General features: G+C 50.8%; 1 long non-coding RNA gene across 1 annotated transcript; it reads right to left on the bottom strand.

Annotated features, from left to right (window-relative positions):
- Nucleotides 1–611: 611 nt before the first annotated feature.
- On the bottom strand, nucleotides 612–20,986 carry LOC137538586 (uncharacterized). The gene is made up of 3 exons (XR_011024838.1): nucleotides 20,896–20,986; nucleotides 19,147–19,227; nucleotides 612–849 (listed from the first exon to the last, which is right to left on the bottom strand). It is a non-coding gene; the product is annotated as an uncharacterized lncRNA (long non-coding RNA).
- Nucleotides 20,987–21,511: the final 525 nt, after the last annotated feature.

The raw sequence follows: 21,511 nt of genomic DNA, 5'->3' as shown, positions 1-21,511 counted from the left end.
ATTGTGCTCTGTGTCGCTGCTGGGAATAGTGGTACACCGCTCAGCCACACTATATAGCATTCTGTTTACTGTTCTGTGTCTGCTGGGAATAGTAGTACACCGCTCGCTCAGCCACACTATATAGCATTCTGTTTACTGCCACTCTGTGTACCTCGCTCAGCCACACTATATAGCATTCTGTTTACTGCCACTCTGTGTTTGCTGGGAATAGTAGTACACTGCTCGCTCAGCCACACTATATAGCATTCTGTTTACTGCCACTCTGTGTACCTCGCTCAGCCACACTATATCGCATTCTGTTTACTGCCACTCTGTGTCTGCTGGGAATAGTAGTACACTGCTCGCTCAGCCACACTATATAGCATTCTGTTTACTGCCACTCTGTGTACCTCGCTCAGCCACACTATATAGCATTGTGTTAACTGCCACTTTGTGTCTGCTGGGAATAGTAGTACACCGCTCGCTCAGCCACACTATATAGCATTGTGTTTACTGCCACTCTGTGTCTGATGGGAATAGAAGTACACCGCTCGCTCAGCCACTGTATAGCATTGAACAATGACCATCTGTGATGGGTTAGCGATTCCGGTCCCTGTTTATTGAACCTCTCATCTTTATTACATTTATGACTGCATGGCGGCAAAAAGCATTGCTATATCCGCACGCTATTTGTCCTCATGCAAGGCCTGGGATGTTGTGTCTCAAAAAGCGTGGCCTTCTCCTCCTGCGGCTCCTCCTGTTCCCTCACGTGTGCTGCTGCTGCTGCTGGGTTAGCGTTTCCGGTCCCTTTTCCTGGAACCTCTTCTCTGTATTACATTTATGACTGCATGGCGACAAATAGCATGTTACCTGTGCAAAGAAACATGACATTTTCCACATTTAAAAGACAGTTTTTCCTTTGAAACTTTACAATCAATTTTCTCAAAAACTATAAGCTCTTTTTCAAATATTTTTTTTCCTCTTGTACCCACTCCCAAGGTGCACATACCCTGCAAATTTGGGGTATGTAGCATGTAAGGAAGCTTTACAAAGCACGAAAGTTTGGGTCCCCATTGACTTCCATTATGTTCGGAGTTCGGCGCGAACACCCGAACATCGCGGCGATGTTCGGCGAACGTTCGCGAACCCGAACATCTAGGTGTTCGCCCAACACTAGTTATAGGCATACTGTAAGGGCCCGTTTCCACTTGTGCAATGCGAGTTTGTTAGCGAAAATGCAGAAATGCACGCAGAAGCGAATTTCCGCACGTTTTCGCATGTCAGTAAGTATGTGAATTTTAACCATGTCAGTACCTGTGTGCTTTTAGGGCCCGTTTCCACTACAGCGAATCTGCATGCGTTTTATATATGCTGATTTGCATACCTAATAATTAATGTAAACGCACACAGGCACTGATATAGCTAAATTCGCATCCTTATACAGAAACGCGAAAACGCATGCGAATTTGCAAGAAAATTTGCATACAAATTTGCATACGCATGTGAATTTGTATATGCGTTTTCCACATACAAATTGCACCGCACTAGTTGAAACGGCCCTTACATTGATTTTATGCGAAAACATATGCGAATTTGCCTGTATGTCGCGGCTCCCTGCCTTGTCCATAGTCTTTACCCGACTTGAGTTTGTAGAAATGCAAAAACGCATACAGATGCGATTTGCGCACGTTTTCGCATATGTTAGCAAGTATGCGAATTTAAACATGTCAATGCATGTGTGCTTTTAGGACCCGTTTCCACTACAGCGGATCTGCATGCGTTTTATGCATGCAGATTCGCATACCTAATAATAAATGTAAAGGCACACAGGCACTAATGTAGTTAAATTCGCATCCTTATACAGGAACGTGAAAACGCATGCGAATTCGCATGAAAATTTGCATACAAAGGCGCATGTGAAATCGTTTATCCGTTTTCCACATAGAAATCGCACCGCACTAGTCCAAAAAGGCCCTTACATTGAATTTATGCGAAAAAGTAAGCGAATTTGCATGGAAAATTCGCATAGCGAAAACGCATGTGAGTTTCCTATTAATTCTGATGGCTCTGCTGTGCAGATTTTTCTTGTACAGAAAAATGCTCTGTTGTCCTGACAAGTGGAAACCTGCAGCAAAAACGCATGCAGATGCGAATTTGCGCACGTTTTCGCATATGTTAGTATGTATGTGAATTTAACCATGTCAGTGCCTGTGTGCTTTTAGGGCCCGTTTCCACTACAGCGAATCTGCATGCGTTTTATGCATGCAGATTTGCATACCTAATAATAAATGTAGTCCATGGATATTACCAGCACACCACACTTTTCAAAATACGCACTTTATTGTGCCAGTTTCCACAAATAGATCCAACAATTGTTTCGGGGCCACGCAGGGTCCCCCTTTATCAAGGCATGTGGTTACATGGCTGACTAAAAACACACACAATTTATACTCCTACACAATCCCCAATACCACACCCCTAAACAAGTGACCTCACTGTTTCATGATGATTGGCAATGGTAAACATTCTAGCAACAATGGTAATGCAACAATGGTGATGCATGATCAATACTTTCTTATACATAAATGATGTCTCCAATATACACTGTGCGGCCATCTCAAATGATCCTATACTGTATACATGTGTATGATAAACCAGGGCACACAATTAACCAATAAGCAGGGGTTTCAAAAATTCCTTACCACCTCCCACCACCTCATGAAACAGTGAGGTCACTTGTTTAGGGGTGTGGTATTGGGGATTGTGTAGAAGTATAAATTGTGTGTGTTTTTAGTCAGCCATGTAACCACATGCCTTGATAAAGGGGGACCCTGCGTGGCCCAGAAACAATTGTTGGATCTATTTGTGGAAACTGGCACAATAAAGGGCGTATTTTGAAAAGTGTGGTGTGCTGGTAATATCCATGGACTGCATTTGAATTGTGGCACTGCCTATTAGTGTTGGGCGAACAGTGTTCGCCACTGTTCGGGTTCTGCAGAACATCACCCTGTTCGGGTGATGTTCGAGTTCGGCCGAACACCTGACGGTGCTCGGCCAAACCGTTCGGCCACATGGCCGAACTAAGAGCGCATGGCCGAACGTTCCCCGAACGTTCGGCTAGCGCTGTGATTGGCCGAACGGTCACGTGGTTCGGGTAAATAAATACCCGAACCACGTCATATCTCCGCCATTTCTCTGTGGGTTTAGCTTTGGGTAGGCAGGCAGGGTAGTTCGCTCTCCAGCCACGCTAGCCAGGGTCCCCCCCTGTCATTGTGTGTCGCTGCTGGGAACAGTAGTACACCGCTCGCTCAGCCACACTATATATATAGCATTGTTTACTGCCACTGTGTACCTCGCTCAGCCACGCTATATATAGCATTGTGTTTTCTGACACTCTGTGTATACGGCTTAGCCTGACTATATAGCATTGTGTGTACTGCCACTGTGCACCTCGCTCAGCCACGCTATATATAGCATTGTGTTTCCTGACACTCTGTGTATACGGCTTAGCCTGACTATATAGCATTGTGTGTACTGCCACTGTGCACCTCGCTCAGCCACGCTATATATAGCATTGTGTTTTCTGACACTCTGTGTACACGGCTTAGCCTGACTATATAGCATTGTGTGTACTGCCACTGTGCACCTCGCTCAGCCACGCTATATATAGCATTGTGTTTTCTGACACTCTGTACACGGCTTAGCCTGACTATATAGCATTGCGTGTACTGCCACTGTGCACCTCGCTCAGCCACGCTATATATAGCATTGTGTTTACTGCCACTCTGTGTACACCGCTCAGCCAGACTATATACCATTGTTTACTGACACTCTGTGTACACCGCTCAGCCAGATTATATAGCATTGTTTACTGACACTTTGTGTACACGGCTCAGGCAGACTATATAGCATTGTTTACTGACACTCTGTGTACACTGCTCAGCCAGACTATATACCATTGTTTACTGCCACTCTGATTCTGCTGGGAACAGTAGTACACCGCTCGCTCAGCCAGACTATATAGCATTGTGTTTACTGCCACTCTGTGTACACCGCTCAGCCACACTATATAGCATTGCGTACTCTGCCAGTCAGTGTGTATATTGCTGGGATCAGTAATACTCCACTCACCGTCAACCACTATATGAGCTCAACATGAGTTCCCCAGAGACCTCCGCTGTGAGCAGCACTCCCAACAACAGCAACAGCCAACGCCCCACGCAAGCTATAACATCCACCCCAGCAGCCAGTGGTCAGCAGCAGCCCTCCCCGGAGGAGAACGTTGTGTCCATTGGTCCGTTGCCAGAGCGATTAATGAGGGCTGCCATTGAGGAGATGATGGGGCCTGATGTGGAGGAGGAGGTCTGGCTCAGGCCAGCATCCCAAGTTAATGTTGAGGACGATGAGGGGTCTGTGTCTGGGGATGTTGGGGTGGCAGAGGTGGTGGGTGGGTCAGACTCAGGAGAAGAGTTGTATGATGAGGATGATGATCGGGACCATCTGTATGTGCCTCAGAGTCCGACCCCGGAAAACATGTTGTATTGTGTGTTTAGGTACTAAAATCTGCGTTCCCTCCCAGTAGTGTTGGGCGAACAGTGTTTGCCACTGTTCGGGTTCTGCAGAACATCACCCTGTTCGGGGTGACTATATAGCAGACTATATAGCATTATGTTTAATGCCACTCTGTGTACACGGCTCAGCCACACTATATAGCATTGTGTTTACTTCCACTCTGTGTCTGCTGGGAACAGTAGTACACCGCTCACCCGCCACTGTATAGCATTGTGCTCTGTGTCGCTGCTGACAATAGTGGTACACCGCTCACCCACCACTGTATAGCATTTCTGTACTGCCACTGTACTGCTGCCAGTCAGCGTGTACTTTAAGGATAAGTGAAATGAGGAAGAAATCCGGTGAAAGAGGGAGGGGCAAGGGAAGAGGTGTTTCCCCTGACGGTTCAAGTACAGGCCACAGGGGAGCACCCAAGAAAACCCACTCAATACCGCCCATGTTGTCCAGGACAACAACCCTCACAGATCCAAAAGAACAGGACCAGATAATTACTTGGATGACCTCTCAAGCGTCCAGCAGTGGGTTAAGCAGCACCAGCACATCACGCACGAGGTCCGAGTCCTCAGCCAGTTACAAGGAGCCAGTGGGCACAAAGCTGACACAACCGGCAGCGACACCACCAGGGCCGGCCCGCCCATGAGGCGGGGTGAGGCGGGTTCCTCAGGCGGCAGGAAGTGGAGGGGCGGCACCAGATGAATGGCTGTGACTGAGCGGGGGGGGGGGGGGGAGCCAGAGCCGCGGTGAGGGCAGCCCGACCTCTCCCTCCCTCTCCCCGGGCCGCCCTCCATGCTCCCCCCTCGGACTTTAGGCAGCAGAGTTAGCGCGCAGGGAAGCGCTGCTGTACACAGTCACAGCCTGTTACTCACCTCCCTGGATCCGATCGCCGCTCCCGCCCTGCTGGTCTCCTCTCTGCAATGTAGCCGCTGATACATTACACACGCGGCTGTTTCCTGTTTACACAGGAAGCAGCCGCGTGTGTATCAGCCGGCTAGGCAGAGAGGAGACCAGCAGGGCGGGAGCGGCGATCGGATCCAGGGAGGTGAGTAACAGGCTGTGACTGTGTACAGCAGCGCTTCCCTGCGCGCTAACTCTGCTGCCTAAAGTCCGAGGGGGGAGCATGGAGGGCGGCCCGGGGAGAGGGAGGGAGAGGTCGGGCTGCCCTCACCGCGGCTCCGGCTCCCCCCTCCGCCATTATGAGGGGGCACCTACCTGGGCAAGCTACCTATCTATCCTATACTGGGGGGCACCTACCTAATCTAACCTGTTTTGGGGGCAGCTACCTATCTATCCTATACTGGGGGGCACCTATCTAATCTAACCTGTACTGGGGCAGCTACCTATCTATCCTATACTGGGGGGCACCTACCTAATCTAACCTATACTGGGGGCCAGCTACCTATCTATCCTATACTGGGGGGCAGCTACCTATCTAACCTATACTGGGGGGGCAGCTACCTATCTATCCTATACTGGGGGGCACCTACCTAATCTAACCTATACTGGGGGCCAGCTACCTATCTATCCTATACTGGGGGGCACCTACCTAATCTAACCTATACTGGGGGCCAGCTACCTATCTATCCTATACTTGGGGGGGCAGCTACCTATCTAACCTATACTGGGGGGCAGCTACCTATCTATCCTATACTGGGGGGCACCTACCTAATCTAACCTGTTTTGGGGGCAGCTACCTATCTATCCTATACTGGGGGGCACCTACCTAATCTAACCTGTTTTGGGGGCAGCTACCTATCTATCCTATACTGGGGGGCACCTACCTAATCTAACCTGTACTAGGGGCAGCTACCTATCTATCCTATACTGGTGGGCACCTACCTAATCTAACCTATACTGGGGGCCAGCTACCTATCTAACCTATACTGGGGGGCAGCTACCTATCTAACCTATACTGGGGGGCAGCTACCTATCTAACCTATACTGGAGGGCAGCTACCTATCTAACCTATACTGGGGGGCAGCTACCTATCTAACCTATACTGGGGGGCAGCTACCTATCTATCCTATACTGGGGGGCAGCTACCTATCTAACCTACACTGGGGGGCAGCTACCTATCTAACCTACACTGGGGGGCAGCTACCTATCTAACCTATACTGGGGGCAGCTACCTATCTATCCTATACTGGGGGGCACCTACCTAATCTAACCTGTACTGGGGCAGCTACCTATCTATCCTATACTGGGGGGCACCTACCTAATCTAACCTGTACTGGGGGGCAGCTACCTATCTAACCTATACTGGGGGGCAGCTACCTATCTAACCTATACTGGGGGCAGCTACCTATCTATCCTATACTGGGGGGCACCTACCTAATCTAACCTGTACTGGGGGCAGCTACCTATCTATCCTATACTGGGGGGCACCTACCTAATCTAACCTGTACTGGGGGGCAGCTACCTATCTAACCTATGCTGGGGGGCAGCTACCTATCTAACCTATGCTGGGGGGCAGCTACCTATCTAACCTATGCTGGGGGGCAGCTACCTGTCTAACCTATGCTGGGGGCAGCTACCTATCTAATCTATACTGGGGGCACCTACCTAATCTAACCTGTACTGGGGGCACCTACCTAATCTAACCTATACTGAAGGGCAGCGACCTAATCTAACCTATACTGGGGGGAAGCTACCTATCTAACCTATACTGGGGGCACTTATCTAACCTGTATTGGGGGCACCTACCTACCTAGCTAGCCTATACAGGTGGCAACTATACTGGCTACCTATACTGGGGGCACCTACCTAACTAACCTATACTGGGGGTACCTACCTATCTAACCTATGCTGGGGGCAACTATACTGGCTACCTATATTGGAGGCACCTACCTAGCTAACCTGTACTGGGGGCACCTACTTATCTAACTTATACCGGGGGGGGGGGGTGCCTGCCTATCTAACATACTGGGGGCAACTATACTGGCCACCTATACTGGAGGCAACTACCTGGCTAACCTATACTGGGGGCAACTTTACTGGCTCACCCATGCCTGGCCACCTATACTCTGGGGGGACCTATAGCTGGTTACCTATACCGGGGGGGGGGGCAATTTTTACACCCTCGCCCTGGGTGCATTTTAGCCTAGAAACTGCACTGTTGCCGCCGGCCTCCGAGTCCGATGACTCTGAGCTCTGCGGCCTCTCCTGTCTCCTCCAAGGCTGCATGCTGGTGACGCTGCCTAGTGCCTAAGCCTGCTGATTTGATGGCGGCGGCTGCCGCCCGCTCTGCTGCCCTGGCTGCGGCTGATTGTCACGGTCAGTCACTAAGCAGCGAGCGCCGCCGACGTGTCGATAATGATGATAAGGCTGGCTGGCTGCCTTTACGATCTTTGCCTCAGGCAGCAGAAAGTCCAGGACCGGCCCTGGACACCACGCACACAACTGCCAGATAACCAGACGACGTTGGAGTGAGCTGCGCAGAGGTTGTTCTGGGGAGCTCTACTCTACGGCGGCGGCCCCCCACAATGACATATGACGAGTTTGAGGAGATGGAAGAGGAGGGTATGGACAATGTGGACATAGACCCAGATTTTGTTTGTGAACGAGAACATCGCCGTCGTAGCAGCAGCACAGATGAGTCTGTTGAGGAACCCACTGCTGCACGAGTTCGCCTTGTGCCACAAGGTAGGCGGCGCGCAATTTCAGGCACCGCAAGCATGGAAGTTCAAGTGAGAGGCAAAAGAGGCGCAAACAGAAATCGCCAGCAAGGCAGGTGCTCCAAAGTCTGGGCTTTCTTTGAAGACTGCACTGAGGATGTTACCATGGCGATTTGCAAGGTGTGCAAGACCCGCCTGAGCAGGGGGAAAAGTATTAACAACCTCTCCACCACCAGCATGAGCCGCCACATTCTATCCAAACATCCCACTCTGTGGGCAAACGCGGCAGGACAGGGTACCACCAGCAACACTGCCTCCCTTGGGTTCACCAGACTCACCACCAGACCCGCCTCAGCAGCAGCAGTAGCCCAGCCATTGCGTGGTTCACAACATTCACAAACATCAGACGATGCTGACACTGTCACTTTCCGGACTAGTGCTCTTGAGGTCTCCCAGTGTTCATCAAACACAACAACCAACAGCCCTTCGGTGTGCAGCCCTACGGTTGAGTTGTCTGTCTCTGAGATGTTTGAGCGCAAGAGGAAATTGCCAGCAAATGACCCCCGGGCCGTGGCAGTAACAGCCAGCCAGCATAGCCAAGCTTCTGGCCTGCGAAATGCTGCCATATCGAGTGGTGGAGACAAACAGCTTCAAGGGCATGATGTCAGTGGCCATCCCACGTTACGTGGTTCCCAGCCGCTACCACTTTGCGCGCTCTGCAGTGCCTGAGTTGCATGAGCACGTGGTCAGCTAAATAACCCGAAGCTTGAAGAATGCCGTTGCCTGCAAGGTTCACCTCACCACTGACACCTGGACGAGTGCGTTCGGCCAGGGTCGATACATCTCCCTTACCGCGCACTGGGTGAACCTTGTGGAGCCTGGCAGCGATTCCTCACCTGCTACGGCGCGGGTGTTGCCCACGCCGCAAACAGCTGCACCGCCGTCCCTCCCACTGGATAACAACAGCAGCACCTACCTCTCTGACTCCTTCTCCTCCAACACATCTCAAAGCTGTACCTCATCCGGAAACGCTAACCCAGCACCAGCAGCAGTAGGATCGTGGAAGCAGTGCAGCACAGCTGTTGGCATGCGTCAGCAAGCGTTGCTGAAGCTGATCTGCCTTGGGGATAAGCAGCACACAGGGGAGGAAATTTGGAAGGGAATAAAGGAACAGACGGATTTGTGGCTGGCACCGCTGGACCTGAAACCGGGCATGAAGCTAGACACCTGGCACGAACTGGCAATGTACGCAATAGAGGTGCTGGCTTGCCCGGCAGCCAGCGTTATGTCGGAACGCTGTTTCAGTGCTGCCGGAGGCATCGTCACAGATCGGCGTATCCGCCTCTCCACAGAAAATGCAGACCGTCTGACTCAAATTAAAATGAATCAATCCTGGATTGGAAACGACTACGCAACACTCCAGGACCCCAACCAAGTAACATGACCAATGAACATCTGGGATGGTTTAGCGTTTCCGGTCCCTGTTTATTGAACCTCTCATCTGTATTACATTTATGACTGCATGGCGGCAAAAAGCATTGCTGCTATATCCGCACGCTTTTTGTCCTCATGCAAGGCCTGGGTTGTTGTGTCTCAAAAAGCATGGCCTTCTTCTCCTCCTGCGCCTGCTCCTGTTCCATCACGTGTGCTGCTGCTGCTGGGTTAGCGTTGCCGCCCGGTCCCTGTTTATTGAACCTCTTATCTTTATTACATTTATGACTGCATGCATGGCGGTAAAAAGCATGCTATCCGCACGCTTTTTGTCCTCATGCAAGGCCTGGGTTGTTGTGTCTCACAAAGCGTGGCCTTCTCCTCCTGCGCCTCCTCCTGTTCCATCACGTGTGCTGCTGCTGCAGCTGGGTTAGCGTTGCCGGTCCCTGTTTATGGAACCTCTTATCTTTATTACATTTATGACTGCATGGCGGTACAAAGCATGCTATCCGCACGCTTCTTGTCCTCATGCAAGGCCTGGGTTGTTGTGTCTCACAAAGCGTGGCCTTCTCCTCCTGCGCCTCCTCCTGTTCCATCACGTGTGCTGCTGCTGCTGCTGGGTTAGCGTTGCCGGTCCCTGTTTATGGAACCTCTTATCTTTATTACATTTATGACTGCATGGCGGTACAAAGCATGCTATCCGCACGCTTCTTGTCCTCATGCAAGGCCTGGGTTGTTGTGTCTCACAAAGCGTGGCCTTCTCCTCCTGCGCCTCCTCCTGTTCCATCACGTGTGCTGCTGCTGCTGGGTTAGCGTTGCCAGTCCCTGTTTATGGAACCTCTCATCTTTATTACATTTATGACTGCATGGCAGTAAAAAGCATGCTATCCGCACGCTTCTTGTCCTCATGCAAGGCCTGGGTTGTTGTGTCTCAAAGCGTGGCCTTCTCCTCCTGCGCCTCCTCCTGTTCCATCACGTCTGCTGCTGCTGGGTTAGCGTTGCCGCCCGGTCCCTGTTTATTGAACCTCTTATCTTTATTACATTTATGACTTCATGCATGGCGGTAAAAAGCATGCTATCCGCACGCTTTTTGTCCTCATGCAAGGCCTGGGTTGTTGCGTCTCACAAAGCGTGGCCTTCTCCTCCTGCGCCTCCTCCTGTTCCATCACGTGTGCTGCTGCTGCTGCTGCTGGGTTAGCGTTGCCGGTCCCTGTTTATGGAACCTCTTATCTTTATTACATTTATGACTGCATGGCGGTACAAAGCATGCTATCCGCACGCTTCTTGTCCTCATGCAAGGCCTGGGTTGTTGTGTCTCAAAGCGTGGCCTTCTCCTCCTGCGCCTCCTCCTGTTCCATCACGTCTGCTGCTGCTGGGTTAGCGTTGCCGCCCGGTCCCTGTTTATTGAACCTCTTATCTTTATTACATTTATGACTGCATGCATGATGGCGGTAAAAAGCATGCTATCCGCACGCTTTTTGTCCTCATGCAAGGCCTGGGTTGTTGCGTCTCACAAAGCGTGGCCTTCTCCTCCTGCGCCTCCTCCTGTTCCATCACGTGTGCTGCTGCTGCTGCTGGGTTAGCGTTGCCAGTCCCTGTTTATGGAACCTCTCATCTTTATTACATTTATGACTGCATGGCAGTAAAAAGCATGCTATCCGCACGCTTCTTGTCCTCATGCAAGGCCTGGGTTGTTGTGTCTCAAAGCGTGGCCTTCTCCTCCTGCGCCTCCTCCTGTTCCATCACGTCTGCTGCTGCTGGGTTAGCGTTGCCGCCCGGTCCCTGTTTATTGAACCTCTTATCTTTATTACATTTATGACTGCATGCATGATGGCGGTACAAAGCATGCTATCCGCACGCTTTTTGTCCTCATGCAAGGCCTGGGTTGTTGTGTCTCACAAAGCGTGGCCTTCTCCTCCTGCGCCTCCTCCTGTTCCATCACGTGTGCTGCTGCTGGTGCTGGGTTAGCGTTACCGGTCCCTTTTCCTGGAACCTCTTCTCTGTATTACACTTATGACTGCATGGCGACAAAAAGCATGTTACCTGTGCAAAGAAACATGACATTCTCCACATTTAAAAGACAGTTTTTCCTTTGAAACTTTACAATCAATTTTCTCAAAAACTTTAAGCTCTTTTTCAAATATTTTTTTTCCCTCTTGTACCCACTCCCAAGGTGCACATACCCTGCTAATTTGGGGTATGTAGCATGTAAGGAAGCTTTACAAAGCACGAAAGTTCGGGTCCCCATTGACTTCCATTATGTTCGGAGTTCGGGTCGAACACCCGAACATCGCGGCGATGTTCGGCGAACGTTCGCGAACCCGAACATCTAGGTGTTCGCCCAACACTACTGCCTATGCCACTTTACCAAGCACCCCCAAGAAATCGATGGTGTGCCAAACCTCACTCTGTGATATTGCTTTAATAATAAATGTAAAGGCACACAGGCACTAACATAGATAAATGCGCATCCTTATACAGGAACGGGAAAACGCATGCGAATTCGCATGAAAATTTGCATACAAATTTGCATGCGCATGTGAAATCGTTTATGCTTTTTCCACATAGAAATCGCACCGCACTAGTCGAAACGGCCCTTACATTGATTCTATGTGAAAATGTATGCAAATTTGCATGGAAAATTCGCATAGCAAAAACGCATGCGAATTTCCTATTCATTATCATTACATTGCATACACAAGGCGGTGTGCGAATTCCGATGGCTCTGCTGTGCAGATTTTTCCTGTACAAAAAAACACTCTGTTGACCTGACAAGTGGAAACAGGCTAATTAACTTGTATTGGTTATGCGAATCTGTGTGCAGAAAACGCATGCAGATTCGCGATAATGGAAACGGGCCCTAAAGAGAGCCAAAGGTGGGTTTCTGCAATTCATATAGGACAAAGAGGCACATTCTGCATACTACCACCAGCCTCTGTGTCCTAATACTGTCCCCCCAGCCGCCCCTCCCCCTCTCCCCCATGCTCTGCTGTCCCCCTTATAAAAACCGTCACGCTAGCAACACACAGATTGTCGCTTGATGGCTGTTTACATTAATGCTGCCACTGTCCACGGCTCCCCGCCTTGTCCATAGTCCATACCTGACTTGAGTCCTGGGATGGGCTGTCTGAGGGCAGAGGAGGCGTGGCCTGTGAGATGGAAAGGCTGCCAGGCTTAACCACTTGCCGACCGCCGACTGCACAGAGGCGGCCGGCAAGTGGATCCCGCAAGGACCGCCGCATGCACAGAGGCGGCGGTCCTTGTACGGGCATGGGCGGAGCGATCGCGTCATTCGTGACGCGATCCTCCGCCGGGGACTGGCTCCGCCCACCTCGCGCTGTAACCCGCCGGCCGTTTGGAAGCGCCGGCGGGTTACTAGCACCCGGATCGCCGCATAGAAAGTGTATAATACACTTTGTAATGTATACAAAGTGTATTATACAGGCTGCCTCCTGCCCTGGTGGTCCCAGTTTCCGAGGGACCACCAGGGCAGGCTGCAGCCACCCTAGTCTGCACCCAAGCACACTGATTTCCCCCCTCCTGCCCCCTGATCGCCCACAGCACCCCTCAGACCCCCCCCTGCCCACCCCCCAGACCACTGTTTGCACCCAATCACCCCCCTAATCACCAATCAATCACTCCCTGTCACAATCTGTAAATGCTATTTTTTTTTTGCCCTAAACTGCCCCCTGCTCCCTCCTGATCACCCCCCCCCCACCCCTCAGATTCTCCCCAGACCCCCCCTACAGACCCCCCCCCCCGTGTACTGTATGCATCTATCCCCCTTATCACCTGTCAATCACCTGTCAATCACCCATCAATCATCCATCAATCACCCCCTGTCACTGCCACCCATCAATCAGCCCCTAACCTGCCCCTTGCGGGCAATCTGATCACCCACCCACACCAATAGATCGCCCGCAGATCCGACGTCAGATCACCTCCCAAGTGCAGTGTTTACATCTGTTCTCTACCCTAAACACCCACTAATTACCCATCAATCACCCATCAATCACCCCCTATCACCACCTGTCACTGTTACCCATCAGATCAGACCCTAATCTGCCCCTTGCGGGCACCCAATCACCCGCCTACACGCTCAGATTGCCCTCAGACCCCCCCTTATCAATTCGCCAGTGATATATTTACATCTGTTCTTCCCTGTAATAACCCACTAATCACATGTCAATCACCTGTCAATCACCCCCTGTCACTGCCACCCATCAATCACCCCCTGTCACTGCCACCCATCCATCAGCCCCTAACCTGCCCCTTGCGGGCAATCTGATCACCCACCCACACCAATAGATCGCTCGCAGATCCGACGTCAGATCACCTCCCAAGTGCAGTGTTTACATCTGTTCTCTACCCTAAACACCCACTAATTACCCATCAATCACCCCCTATCACCACCTGTCACTGTTACCCATCAGATCAGACCCTAATCTGCCCCTTGCGGGCACCCAATCACCCGCCTACACGCTCAGATTGCCCTCAGACCCCCCCTTATCAATTCGCCAGTGCAATATTTACATCTGTTCTTCCCTGTAATAACCCACTGATCACCTGTCAATCACCTGTCAATCACCCATCAATCACCCCCTGTCACTGCCACCCATCAATCACCCCCTGTCACTGCCACCCATCAATCAGCCCCTAACCTGCCCCTTGCGGGCAATCTGATCACCCACCCACACCAATAGATCGCCCGCAGATCCGACGTCAGATCACCTCCCAAGTGCAGTGTTTACATCTGTTCTCTACCCTAAACACCCACTAATTACCCATCAATCACCCCCATCACCACCTGTCACTGTTACCCATCAGATCAGACCCTAATCTGCCCCTTGCGGGCACCCAATCACCCGCCTACACGCTCAGATTGCCCTCAGACCCCCCCCCCCTTATCAATTCGCCAGGGCATTATTTACATCTGTCCTTCCCTGTAATAACCCACTGATCACCTGTCAATCTCCTGTCAATCACCCATCAATCACCCCCTGTCACTGCCACCCATCAATCACCCCCTGTCACTGCCACCCATCAGTCAGCCCCTAACCTGCCCCTTGCGGGCAATCTGATCACCCACCCACACCAATAGATCGCCCGCAGATCCAACGTCAGATCACCTCCCAAGTGCATTGTTTACATCTGTTCTCTACCCTAAACACCCACTAATTACCCATCAATCACCCCCTGTCACTGCTACCCATCAGATTAGACCTCTATCTGCCCCTAGGGCACTCAATCACCCGCCCACACCCTCAGAACGCCCTCACACCCCAGCCCTGATCACCTCGCCAGTGCATTGCTTGCATCTATTCCCCCCTCTAATCATACCTTGAGACACCCATCAATCACCTCCTGTCACCCCCTAGCACACCTACCCATCAGATCAGGCCCTAATTTGCCCCGTGTGGGCTCCTGATCACTCGGCCAAACCCTCAGATCCCCTCAGACCCCTTCCGATCACCTCCCCAGTGCATTGATTGCATCTATTTTCCCCTCTAACCACCCCCTGAGACACCCATCCATCACCTCCTGTCACCCCCCTAGCACTCCTATCCATCAGATCAGGTCCAATACAACCTGTCATCTAAAAGGCCATCCTGCTTATGACCGGTTCCACAAAATTCGCCCCCTCATAGACCACCTGTCATCAAAATTTGCAGATGCTTATACCCCTGAACAGTCATTTTGAGACATTTGGTTTCCAGACTCACGGTTTTGGGCCCGTAAAATGCCAGGGCGGTATAGGAATCCCACAAGTGACCCCATTTTAGAAAAAAGACACCCCAAGGTATTCTGTTAGGTGTATGACGAGTTCATAAAAGATTTTATTTTTTGTCAAAAGTTAGCGGAAATTGATTTTTATTGTTTTTTTTTCACAAAGTGTCATTTTTCACTAACTTGTGACAAAAAATAAAATCTTCTATGAACTCGCCATACACCTAACGGAATACCTTGGGGTGTCTTCTTTCTAAAATGGGGTCACTTGTGGGGTTCCTATACTGCCCTGGCATTTTAGGGGCCCTAAACCGTGAGGAGTAGTCTAGAAAACAAATGCCTCAAAATGACCTGTGAATAGGACGTTGGGCCCCTTAGCGCACCTAGGCTGCAAAAAAGTGTCACACATGTGGTACCGCCGTACTCAGGAGAAGTAGTATAATGTGTTTTAGGGTGTATTTTTACACATACCCATGCTGGGTGGGAGAAATCTCTCTGTAAATGGACAATTGTGTGTAAAAAAAAATCAAACAATTGTCATTTACAGAGATATTTCTCCCACCCAGCATGGGTATGTGTAAAAATACACCCCAAAACACATTATACTACTTCTCCTGAGTACGGCGGTACCACATGTGTGGCACTTTTTTACACCCTAAGTACGCTAAGTGGCCCAAAGTCCAATGAGTACCTTTAGGATTTCACAGGTCATTTTGCGACATTTGGTTTCAAGACTACTCCTCACGGTTTAGGGCCCCTAAAATGCCAGGGCAGTATAGGAACCCCACAAATGACCCCATTCTAGAAAGAAGACACCCAAAGGTATTCCGTTAGGAGTATGGTGAGTTCATAGAAGATTTTATTTTTTTGTCACAAGTTAGCGGAAAATGGCACTTTGTGAAAAAAAAAACAATTAAAATCAATTTCTGCTAACTTGTGACAAAAAATAAAATCTTCTATGAACTCACCATACTCCTAACGGAATACCTTGGGTGTCTTATTTCTAAAATGGGGTCACTTGTGGGGTTCCTATACTGCCCAGGCATTTTAGGGGCCCTAAACTGTGAGGAGTAGTCTTGAAACAAAAATGACCTGTGAAATCCTAAAGGTACTCATTGGACTTTGGGCCCCTTAGCGCAGTTAGGGTGCAAAAAAGTGCAACACATGTGGTATCGCCGTACTCTGGAGAAGTAGTACAATGTGTTTTGGGGTGTATTTTTACACATACCCATGCTGGGTGGGAGAAATCTCTCTGTAAATGGACAATTGTGTGTAAAAAAAAATCAAACAATTGTCATTTACAGAGATATTTCTCCCACCCAGCATGGGTATGTGTAAAAATACACCCCAAAACACATTATACTACTTCTCCTGAGTACGGCAATACCACATGTGTGGCACTTTTTTGCAGCTTAACTGCGCTAAGGGGCCCAAAGTCCAATGAGCACCTTTAGGCTTTACAGGGGTGCTTAAAATTAGGCACCCCCCAAAATTCCAGGACAGTAAACACACTCCACAAATTACCCCATTTTGGAAAGTAGACACTTCAAGGTATTCAGAGAGGAGCATAGTGAGTCCGTGGCAGATTTCATTTTTTTTTTTTGTCGCAAGTTAGCAGAAATGAAAACTTTTTTTTTTCTTTTTTGTCACAAAGTGTCATTTTCCGCTAACTTGTGGCAAAAAATAAAATCGTCTATGAACTCACCATGCCTCTCAGTGAATACTTTGGGATGTCTTCTTTCCAAAATGGAGTCATTTGGGGGGTATTTATACTATCCTGGAATTCTAGCCCCTCATGAAACATGACAGGTGGTCAGAAAAGTCATAGATGCTTCAAAATGGGAAAAATCACTTTTTGCACCATAGTTTGTAAACGCTATGGGCTCGTTTCCACTGTAGCGAATCCGCATGCAGGTACTGCATGTGGATTCGCATAGGCAATACAAGTGGATGGGATTGTTTCCACTTGTGCGTCGTGCGGGTGCGTTTTGGTGTGCGGGGAAAATCTGCAGAAAATCTGAATCGCCCGCAATGCTTTTAATAGGGAAATCGCATGCGGCTTTGTCATGCGGTTTTCCCCGCGATTTCGCGTACGATTTTGCATGTAAGGCTATGGAACTTTACACAGGCAGTGACATGGTTAAATTCGCCTGCTTCCTAGCCATGCGAAATCGCATGCGAAATCGCGGGGAAAACAGCATGCGGAAACACATCCGCATGCGATTTCGTCCGCGGTGGAATCCAGGCGATTCCACACCGCTACAGTGGAAACGAGCCCTATAACTTTTACCCAAACCAATCAATATAGGCTGAATGGGTTTTTTTTAATTAAAAACATGTTTGTCCACATTTTTCGTGCTGCATGTATACAGAAATTTTACTTTATTTGAAAAATATCAGCACAGAAAGTTAAAAAAAATTATTTTTTTGACAAAATTCATGTATTTTTTGATGAATATAATAAAAAGTAAAAATCGCAGCAGCAATCAAATAGCACCAAAAGAAAGCTTTATTAGTGACAAGAAAAGGAGCCAAAACTCATTTAGGTGCAGGGCAGTTTCTAGGCTAAATTTCACCCAGTTCGAGAGTCAAAAAATATGCCCCCCCCCCTTTCCCCAAAATCAGAGCTGCTAAGTGAAATCATGTCAAAAGGCTTCTTGAAACCAACTCGCCATTTTTATTTTTTTTCTAAAAAATTTTTTTACTATACCATCTCTGTACCGTGTACAATGCATGTAGCCCACCACAGTGCCAACCATGTAGCTCATCACTGTGCCATCCATAGAGTCCACTACCATAGTATGCATATAGTCCATCCCTGCACCATCCATGTAGCCAACCACAGTGCCATCCATCCCTGCAGCCCATCAGTGCCCCCCACAGCAGCAGCCCACCAGTGCCATCCATCCCTGCACACATCCCATCAGTGCCCCCCACAGCAGCAGCCCATCAGTGCCATCCATCCCTGCACACATCCCATCAGTGCCCCCACAGCAGCAGCCCATCAGTGCCATCCATCCCTGCACACATCCCATCAGTGCCCCCACAGCAGCAGCCCATCAGTGCCATCCATCCCTGCACACATCCCATCAGTGCCCCCACAGCAGCAGCCCATCAGTGCCATCCATCCCTGCACACATCCCATCAGTGCCCCCACAGCAGCAGCCCATCAGTGCCATCCATCCCTGCACACATCCCATCAGTGCCCCCACAGCAGCAGCCCATCAGTGCCATCCATCCCTGCACACATCCCATCAGTGCCCCCACAGCAGCAGCCCATCAGTGCCATCCATCCCTGCACACATCCCATCAGTGCCCCCACAGCAGCAGCCCATCAGTGCCATCCATCCCTGCACACATCCCATCAGTGCCCCCACAGCAGCAGCCCATCAGTGCCATCCATCCCTGCACACATCCCATCAGTGCCCCCACAGCAGCAGCCCATCAGTGCCATCCATCCCTGCACACATCCCATCAGTGCCCCCACAGCAGCAGCCCATCAGTGCCATCCATCCCTGCACACATCCCATCAGTGCCCCCACAGCAGCAGCCCATCAGTGCCATCCATCCCTGCACACATCCCATCAGTGCCCCCACAGCAGCAGCCCATCAGTGCCATCCATCCCTGCACACATCCCATCAGTGCCCCCACAGCAGCAGCCCATCAGTGCCATCCATCCCTGCACACATCCCATCAGTGCCCCCACAGCAGCAGCCCATCAGTGCCATCCATCCCTGCACACATCCCATCAGTGCCCCACACAGCAGCAGCCTGGCAGATCCTGCAGGATGGATGTATTGATCAGCAGGAGGCGCCCCCTCTTACCTTCATATCATTGATGATGGCCTGGAAGAGCCCCTCCAGCGCCCCGCACTCCTTATCCACCGCCTCCATCATGGCATCCAGCTGCGGGGACAATCCAGAGGAGAAATCACAGCCAGCAGATCCCAGCCGCGGCCGCTCCTGTCACATGACGTCAACACGCAGGAGCGCCCGCCGCCCAGAAGGATCTACCTAGGAAGTAGGAACTGAAGCCGGTGATCGCGCTGGTGCGCACAGCTCCTCCTGCCTCTCGCTGCACCGCGTCCGCGCGTCACCGGCTCCTAGGTCACATCCTTCTCCTTCTGCCTGGTGCAGGGGCGTATCTGGGTAATATAGCGCCTATGGCAAACACTGAAATTGCGCCCCCCCCCCCCCCCCCAGTTGCTTAGACCTTATTGGGCTTGGCTATTTCCTTTGAGCACATCAGAAAGCCACTGCTGCGCCTGCACTGGAGCCGGCAGGGCCGGGCCAAGGCAGAGGCGAGAGAGGCTCCAGCCTCAGGGCGTAGTGTAGGAGGGGTGCAGGGTGGGGCCGAGGCAGAGGCGAGAGAGGCATCAGCCTCAGGGCGCAGTGTAGGAGGGGGCGCACAACTCACTCAGCTATCATTCCCCTATTGTGTTTGAAGCAGATATAAATAAGATAATGGGGTACATGGCAGTGACTGCAAGCCAGATAACTAGATATAAAGGTGTTGGGGAGGTTGTGGGCCCTGTGGCGCCTCTTAGTCTAATAGCAATCAGTGTGTGACGGCTGGGGTGGGAGGGATGGAGGGGCGCACTTTGCTGTCTCAGCCTTGGGTGCTGGAGGACCTTGTCCCAGCTCTGGGAGCAGGTGAAGGTAAATATTGCAGGCAGTACTGCGCCTGCACCACAGCCGACACAGGGGTTTCAGGCGAGCCAGCACTAGAACAGAGGGAGAGAGGAGGATAGGGGAAGCCTCATTAGGATTCAGAGGCTTCCCCCTCCAGAGGTAAGTACTCCCAGAGGGATTTATTTAACTTATAGTGTCTCTTTAAGATTCCTGATGACTTCGCCCGCAGGAAGGTGGATTGGGGAACGCTTGTCGTCGGGGACTTCATTGGATACATCTTCCTAATTGTGCTGGTGAGTATTCAGCCTGTGACTTGGATTGAGGAACTGTATGTGAGTTGACCTAATGCTGAATACACACGTTGAGATTTCCCGTTCGATTCCCGGGATCGAACCGATTATTTCCAACATGCTCGATTCGGATTTCGATCGTTTCTGCCGTCGATTTGGCATACTTAACATGCAATTCGACGTCAAAAACGATCGAAATCCGAATCGAGCATGTTGGAAATAATCGATTCGATCCGTTCGATCCCGGGAATCGAACAGGAAATCTCAACGTGTGTATTCAGCATTAGAATGTTCAATACCCTCCCCCTACCCCAGCACCTACTTCCTTATCTAGTCATTGCTGGTCAGTGCTCTTATCAGGATGATCTCCTGCAGCAGGGCTGATAAAAGCAAAGGACCTGTGAATCTTCTGACCTGCTGTGTACTGTGAGCCTGAGGAGAGCAATGTATGGACAGGGTAGGCTGTAAAACTGACAATGCTGATATAGCAGCTTTCCTAAGGCTCACAGTACAGAGATGCAGGTGAGAGAATTAACAGGTCCTTTGCTTTTATAAATGCTGCTACAGGATATCGTCCTAATAAGAACAAATACCAGCCTGATGATCTCAGTCCCTCCCTGCCTGCCGCCTTCAGCACAGTGTGTCCACTCACTCGTTCAGCGCAGGAAACTTCACTCCCTTCTGCTCCCTGTGTCACCGCATGACAGCTACGCACACACATTCCTCTCCTCTTCCAGCCCCATAAGCCCCAGCGGCACAGGCACAGCTCCATGCAGCCAATCAGGAGGGCGATGAGAGCAGCGTTGCTGGGGCAACGACAGAAGCTGGCAGCTGGGAGGTGGACTCCTCTCCCTCCTAGTACTGTACTGTATTGCCGCTGCCTGCCGGTTTGGTTGGGAGGGAGGGATGATGCGCCCCCTGGGAGAGGAGTCACAATGGGCGCCTATAGCAGCAGCCCTATGTGCATGGCTGCAGATACAAGTCTGGCCTGGCGCCCCCTAATCTGTCTCTCATCGGCGCCCCGTTCAGCAGAACCGGCTGAACGGGGCAAGAAACGGCCCTGTTTAGGTGGTAGGTTGTATGAGCGAGCAATAAACCGTGAAAGCTGCAGTGGTCTGAATGGAAAAAAAGGGTCTGGTCTTTAAAGAGACTCTGTAACATTCAAAACATCCCCTGGGGGGTACTCACCTCGGGTGGGGGAAGCCTCCGGATCCTAATGAGGCTTCCCACGCCGTCCTCTGTCCCACGGGGGTCTCTCCGCAGCCCTC

This window comes from Hyperolius riggenbachi, chromosome 11 (genome assembly GCF_040937935.1).
Source record: "Hyperolius riggenbachi isolate aHypRig1 chromosome 11, aHypRig1.pri, whole genome shotgun sequence".
Classification (NCBI taxonomy): Eukaryota; Metazoa; Chordata; class Amphibia; order Anura; family Hyperoliidae; genus Hyperolius; species Hyperolius riggenbachi.
This window is presented reverse-complemented; position numbering and strand designations above follow the sequence as displayed.